Consider the following 7,811-nt stretch of genomic DNA (forward strand, 5'->3'; position numbering starts at 1 on the left):
CCTCCAGGTTACTGCTGCGTGGTCGGCTGGGTATGGCATTAACGGGGCACTTCTGCACTGAAGAGACACTGGAGGCTTAGGCCTCGTCTTGTGACGGAGGAAATGGAGCACAGAGCGATCTAGAGCCCCGGGGGCCACGCACAGCACCCGGGGGCAGAGCCGGGTCCCTCATTCTTGCCGCTTTGTGGGGCTGCTCTTTGCATTTTCCTCCTAAAACTCTGAGGCTAGGAGTTGGCCTAGGATTAAACGCCACAACATTAGTACATCTCAGAATTTATTTTGAGAGGATGAACTGTGGGTTGAAGTGATGCGACTTAATACACATTTCATCCTCTGTTCCCTGCACTCTCTGCTACAGAAGCACAATGGGATTTTAAAAATTAAAAAGAATATCTCATTACATCAGGTTCCCTTATAACTTTATTTTTAAATAAAGCTTTATTTTCAGAAATGGGGTTTTGAGTCCTAAGACAGGGGGCCCTGGCAGCTACTGGTCCGGGACACGTGGGGTGCAGCTGTCTTGCCCCACACTGCACGCAGCCTCTGCAGGGTATCCCACATCCCTGCCCCTGAATCACAGCCCTGCCCTGCTCACCCCCGTGCTGGCTTCCCATGCAGCAGGGCTGGGTTCCTGCTAGTGCAGCTTTCTCTCGGGTCCCCTCTGTCGCTCCCTCCACCTTCCCTTTGCTCCCCAGAGCCTGTTCAGGTGAGGATGGTCTTTGAGTGGCTTTCAGGAGCCCTGGCTGCACCCCTCAGGGCAGGCTGGGTTTGCCTCAAAACCCCAAACCTCAGGGCTCAATCCAGCCAGGGCTGATTTCCGGATCCTTCCACGGGCCCATGTGGGACCGACAGAGGCCACTGCCAGCCTGGTGGCAGAAAAACCCAAGCAGAACAGTCTCTCCTCGAGGTGAGAAGATTCCAGCCTGCCTGGTCTGACAAGTAAGGACGTGCTCTCTCCTGTGAGGCTCCTGGGACTAGCCAGCGCGGGCTTCTCCCTCGCTGCTGCTCCCTCGCCTGGTGTGGAGACTCTGTCTCGCCTTGGCCCGGGGGGCTCCAGCTCTCTTCCATGGGTGGGGGCTGCTCTGACTCTCACAAGTGACAAGGGAAGTCCGCCTGACCTGTAGCTGCACTGTTGTAGTTTGTGTCTTGGCCGCATCACGTGGGTTCCTGTGGATGGGAATCTGCTGTGTAACCACTTCTGACTCAGGTTCTGCCTGTGCGCCCCAAGGCCCTGGCTCTGTCCTTACTTCACACACGGGGCTGCTACCAAGTTGGGCTGGTCTTAGTTTGGAGACCCGCTAGTTGGTACACTCTTTCCCCTGCACAAGTGGTAAGGCATGAAATATTATTACTGTGTCATCTGTGTCATCCCTGGGTGAGCTCTAAGCTGCTTCTAGGTGTTTCCCTGTCACCTATCCCTGGCTACAGAGGGAGTGTGACCTGTCTTAAGACAGGAAAATAGTGAGAATGGGCAGTGGGGCTGGATCAAACTGAAAGGCACTTTTTGATTTGGGAAAATGAAAGGAAAGGCTATCAGGTTTTAGGGGAAGGCAGGTTTGAAGGATTTTTTTTATTTTTTATTTTTTATTTTACCCCAGAACCGGGGATTGAACTCAGGCCCTTGCGCTTGCCAGGGAAGCACTTATTCCACTGAGCCATCTCCCTGGCCCCCAGAAGGCAGGTTTGTATACGGATGGCGGCTCCCTCCAGCAGCACAGCCTGAAATCTCAAGTGTCTACTGTCTAATGGCCAGAGGTTTCCTTTGTTGATTTCTTACTTGATCTGTTATTCAAATATTTGTTTAGTTTCACATCTTTTTTTTTTTTAATTTTATTTATTTATTTATTTATGTGTGTGTGTGTGTGTGTGTGTGTGGCCAGCTCAGCCCACCAGGGGGCGGGACTGACTGGCATGTGGTGCTGGGGGATTGAACCGTGGTCCCTGTGCTTTGCTAAGCTTGTTCCAAGTAGGTGCTTTAGACCACTGAGCCATCTCACCAGCCCCAGAGGTTTCCTTTGGAGGATAGCAGCCCTGAGATACGGTGAGCAGAGCACATGGTCTGATCAGTACCCCAGGTGAGCTTGGTAGTCTCTGAGTCAGCAGGACAAGAGCAACAGCTGTCCGAGGACAGGTGGGCCAGCCTCTGGCTACCCATCTAGTTTTTTGTTTAGGTAGCTGGCAGGTTATTGGGGTGGCCCTTTAGCTTGGGCGCATAGACCAACGGCTAAACCTCTTTTTCTATCACCAATTGATTAAGGGCTCTTTCAGTCGGGGGCTCAGGCCTGGGCCCCTGGGGGAAGCCTTTTCAAACTGGTACCCTACAGAAGCCTGGGTACCCAGGAATCCTCTTAGCTGTCTTAAGGTTTTGGGGAGGAGAAGGATAAGATGGGCCCAACCAATTTTTATTCAAAGCCCCAGAGATCTCTAGTGTAGTGAAGCCCACATATTGCACAGAGGGCAGGTACACCAAGCCTTATTTTTAGAGACCTTGTATCTCCACTCTGTTGGAAAATTGAGGACCTTCGTTTTCTTATGGAAATCTTCCTTAGTAGAGGCACATGCTTGAGGATTGTGTACATACTGCAAATCCTTAGTCTGGATTCCTACCAGCTCAGTTGTTAGAACCTAGTTGATATTTCCAGAGGAGGCCCATGCATAGGAGTTAACCCCAGTCTCTTCTGAGGGTCTGAAGGGTGAGGGTCTGTCCTGGGGCTATTTAGGGCAGAGGTGTCCATCCCAGCCAGGAAATCTCATTGCAGCAGTAGAGTGAGGCTTCCTGGCCTAACCAGGAAAAGTGGGCGAGAGGGAGGGTTCCTCAGCTACAGCTTAGGGGAAATGTGAAAAACAGTAATTTTTGACACTCTCTTTGCAGTTTTGTTGTTGGAAACAGGGCTCCATCACTTGAGCAAATGACTCAGTGTGCAGGGCTGCTCAAGGAGTCTGCTGCTTATCAGTCCCTCCACTGATAGGGTTGCCAGGGCTCCGAGAGGGTGACCCTCTGGGTGCCAGCAGCCACAGGGCAAGGCCTGACCCCCTGCAGGCTGCCAGTCCTGCGGGACTATTAGATCAGATCAGTTTGCCCCCACCCACAGCCTTTGTCCCTGGGGACTTTCAGTGGTCCCCTTGGCACTTAGGACAGAGCCTGGCAGAGACTGATTGTACTTTCTTTTGAAATGTCCCGGCTTTTCACTTTTGTAACATTTCCCCAAGGAAGATTCCAGGCACCTGGGCTGGGCGCGTCTGCAGGCAGCTATCATTAAGGCGGCTCTACTTCTATCTTTTTGGCCTTCTTCCTTAGCCTCTGCTTATTTTGATTAAAAAAAGACCATGGTAGCTATTCTTAGTCTATTATCTAGAGTTTGATCTGGTCCCATACTAACTTCTATAGCTTTCTCCAAATATCAGGGGTGGATAAGAATAAGTGATCCCTCAGGTTTCTAGGGTTGCAGGGAGGTATGCTTGGGTTTCTCAAGGACAGCCGAGGGACTCTCTTTACTTCCCTGTATTATCAGACAGTGTGGAATAATTGAGATTTGACTTGGTTCCTGTAGAGGTCCTCTAATATAGAGGTCGAGATATTTTTGTGTCTTCAGAACCTTTATCTCCCCTGTTATTGGGGTCCCACTGGGGGTCCTCATGGGGAACTGCCATGAGTACTGGCTGGATATGACCCTCAGTTTGTCGTCAGGCCAGGTATGGTTCGTCCTATATGCCTGTGCGTCTCTCAGAGCTGTCCCTCTCTCTGAGTTGAGATGCTTTGATTTCAATTTTTTAATTTAATTTAATTTATTTATGTTTTTGGTACAGGGTCTCACTATGCAGTTCAGACTCATAGTGATCCTCCTGTTTTCAGCCTCCCCAGCAGCTGGGATTGCAGGCTTGCACCGCTACACCCAGACTCCATTTCACCCGCTCACCGTACCCTGGGGCAGGATTGGTGCGGTATGTGGTACTGGGGATTAAACCCTAGTCCCTGTGTTTGCCTAGGCAGGCACTTAGTCCACTGAGCTATCTCGTCGGTCCTGAGATGCTTTGATTTCAAAGGAGCATCACATCTCTCCGTGAAAGGTCATAGTTACGGGACAGTTCCCTGTACACCCTGCATACTTGCTGGGTTCTCCTTGGAGAACTTGCCCAGGCCCGCTTCAACCTGATGGAGGTCTCCCAGGGGAAAAGGGATATGGGCCCATGTGGGGGTGCCCTCTGACCCTGCTCCTGTCACCTGGAAAGGAAACAAAGCAGGGGGGCATATCCAGGCTGGCTTTTCCCTAGGGAATATAAAACTACTAAGGTCAAAGTAACAGGGATCTTTACAGAGCCCCACCTGAGCATAGCTTCAGAGGTGCACCCAGCCTGTGAAATGGCTCAGGAGGAAACCCCAGGACATCCCTTTTTCTGCTTTAACCTAAAAGTGCTGACAGCCAGGGCCCTGGAACTTGGGGAGAAATCAGTGAGCCTGGAGGTCCGGCGGGACCCAGGGTGAGGATGGAGTTCATGGCCCGCCCTGCCCTCCTTGGGTCTGCGGGAGCTGTGTCCTCAGGAGTGTGAAAGCTCAGGAGGACTGGGGAGCCCGCGGTTGTGTCTGGGGTGCGAGGCAAAGCTCCAGCCCTGCTGGAGCTCTGAGCACCCCAGTGCCCTCTGTGAGGGTGACAGTCCCTGGAGGGGCGTCCCAGGGCCCCAAGCAGGGTTCTGGACAGTTAGGAGCCCGCACTATGGCTGGAACCCTGAGTGCAAAGAGGTGGACAATTCCTTGGAGCTGCGGCTATTGGTGTGGCGATTGGCAGTGCTGGACACTTTCTGCAAGAGAGAGGACAGGAGGTTCAGGAGACGCTCGGCCATGTGGGCCTGGCTGGGGGCCTTGGGCTCCGGCCTGGGCCGGTCACTGGGTCCAGTGGGGGCAGCCTGGCTCCCCTCCCTGGAAGAGGGGGAGGAGGTGAAGTATGGGGGTAACAGCTGGCGCGCAGGTGTCTATCTTCCTGGGACCCTGGGGACGCCCTTTGGTCCCCATTTCCACCCCCAAGAGCCTCGGGCTGACCAGGGTTCCCTCCGCCTGTTTCTCTGCTCTCCTCCGTGTCCCTCCCCCTCGGATTTTCTGTGGTTGAGGCCACCGGGGTGCAGTCCTCTGTGAAGACTGCGCCCCCCTCAGGGTGGTGGCCCTGCCCAGCGCCCGCTGTTGTTGGGTCGGTCCGGCCCCGCCGCTTATTTTGCCCGCAGATTCGGGGCAGGCCAGAGTTCGATTTATTCCGACACAGGTAAAGCGCGATGCCAGATGGAGTTTCTTCTACTTTCGGAAGCGCTGAAACAGCTCCTCAGTGACGCGCGGGGCGGCTCTGCCGCCCGGCCGCACACAGCATTTGTCAGAGACGCGCTCCGGTCCGGCCGCGGCCGGTTCTTTTGTAGGTTTTTCTCATTTTAGACACTTTGCGGCTTTCCAGCTGGAAGTGCTTTTCTGTTTATTTATGTGTAGTTGCCCCTTCTGCTGTATATTGACAGTATAATAGCGAAGATGTTGGATATCCTTAGCAACCGTCACTGTTGCTATGTATGTGTGTATGTATGTATGTATTTACGTGCTGAGGATTAAGCCTAGCGCCTGGGCATTGAGTACAGCCCCAGTACTTTATTTTAATTTTTTGGCAGGCTCAGTTGGCCCTGAGGGTGGGGATGGCACCGCATGTGGTCCTGGTGTTGAACCTTGGTCCCCTGTGCCTGCAGGCAAGCGCTTTAGACCCCTGAGCTCTCTTGCCAGCTCCATCCTCAGTACTTTAAAAATTTTTAGTTTTAAAGGTACTTTCAGCCCGGATCCCGCTGGCTGTCCAGGCGGAGGCTGCAGTTTCCATCTGCCTGCCCCAGACTCCTGGGCTGTGGGGTCGCGCGTGGCCACCACACCCAGCACAGGCGCTCATTTTTGCAATCGAGTTGTTTTCCTGTTGAATTCTGACCTAGAGTTATGTGATAATCAGTGATTAAGTTCTTCACTGCTGTTTTGACTTTTTGATGTTTCTTTCGGCAAGCAGGGCTTGTACCAAGAGCCAGGAAACTTCAATTTCAATCCAGGGCTATCTCCAGGGACATGGTGGGCTGGGTTTGGCTGCTCCCAGGGGTGTGGGGGGCTGGGCTTAGGCAGGCGGGCTACCTCCACAGGTATGGAGGGCAGGAGAGCAGTTCCTGTGATGTTTTCCTTCTCAGTGAAAAAATCAGCCTGTGGTCTAATGCGATGAGGGCTCTGGGAATTGGACCCAGGGACTCCTGCGTGCACAGCATCCACTCTACCGCTGAGCTGCACCCCTAGACCCTCGAGCCTTTCCTTTTATTTCTCCTTAATCTAGGCTGGTGTGGGCCTCGATGTGTAGCCCAGGCTGGCCTCACACGTGTAATCCTCCTGCCTCAGTCTCCTGAGTGGTACAGCGTGAGGCACCACATGAGCCTTCATGTTCATTTTCTGGAAGAACAATGGTTGGCCTGAAAGTGCTTGCGTTTAGAATTCCAGGGTGGTCTGTATGAAAGGAGGAAGACTGGGGAGCCGCCAGAGCTTGAGTGTGTGGGGCCCCCCTGGGGAGGGGAGCATCAGGTGGGACAGGTGTGGGGTGTGAAGGAGGGGACTTCTCTATGTGTCCAGGAAATGCCACAGCAGCTGGGGCGGGGGGCAGAGGACTGACTGCTGAGGGGAATGCCGAGTTTGCCTGAGTGTCCCGGATTGGGAGAGCAACTGTCTGTTCCGCTCCCCCGACCCCAGAACCTGTGGGTCCCTGTGCATGTGTCAGGCAGGTGTGCAATTATAGCATCGGCCAGGTCATTCCAGCCAGTGGTGTTCCCTTAGCCCAAAGCAACCCACCCCTCTTTCCCTTCTTTGCTTAACTCCCTCGCTTCTGTTCTCCCTTCTTTCCTCTCTCCCTCCTTTTTTCCCTTCCCTCTTTCCTTCCTGGAGAGGAGACTGAATCTGGCCTCTCTTCAGTTTAACTTAATCCAATCTAGTCTGATTTGATTTTTAAGATAGGGTCTTGCTAAATCACCAAGGTGCCCAGGATGGCCTTGAATTTGTGATCCTCCTGTCTCAGCTTCTCAAATGGCCTCGATTATAGCCTCGTGGCCTCACACCCGACTTCCTAGTCTCAATCTTGAGGTTTCACCACATACTTCTCTGTCATCTGTATGGTTTCTCCTCCTCTTCTATCTGCTTCCAGTTGGCCACCAGATCTTGTTGACCCAGGGTCACAGCTGCCCTCCCTTTTTCTTTCAGATCTCTCTCAGGAACAGTTTGCTCTGGTCGTTTCCTCATTCCAGAACATTCTCTCTTGTCCTGCTAGCTACTTTTCTGGAAACAAGGCTGCTTTAAGTTGCCTGGACCTGTTATTTACAGAATGTGGTCCAAATCTCTCAGTTTGAAGAGGCCGAGGACCCAGGCATCGGGCTTACCGGAGCTTTCTGAGTTGCCATGTCTGCACACACCTTGTGCATGCCTGCTGTGAGCTCCAACAGGGACCTGGGTCTGTTATATTGTAGGAATCACTTCCAGGTCCTCGACTCAGTCAAGAAGTCAATGTTTATAATCCCAAAGTTACGTTATTGGAATCCCATCAAGTTGATTCCAATCTACCACTTACAGTGCAACCCTTGGCAAAAATAAAGACACTGAATTATATTTTCAATCACTGGGGAGTCGAGGGGCTCTAAGTTCAGCCATGAAGATGGCTCACCAGAACCAAGAGACCCAAGGCCTTACCTGGTTTTTATTCAGTGGGGGAGTGGCTTGAGGAGGATTGACTGAGAATTGCGGGAAGTAGGTGACCATTGTGAGCTGAGCTAGGTGG

This window comes from Octodon degus, unplaced genomic scaffold (assembly GCF_000260255.1).
Source record: "Octodon degus isolate 3935 unplaced genomic scaffold, OctDeg1.0 scaffold00070, whole genome shotgun sequence".
Taxonomy (NCBI): domain Eukaryota; kingdom Metazoa; phylum Chordata; class Mammalia; order Rodentia; family Octodontidae; genus Octodon; species Octodon degus.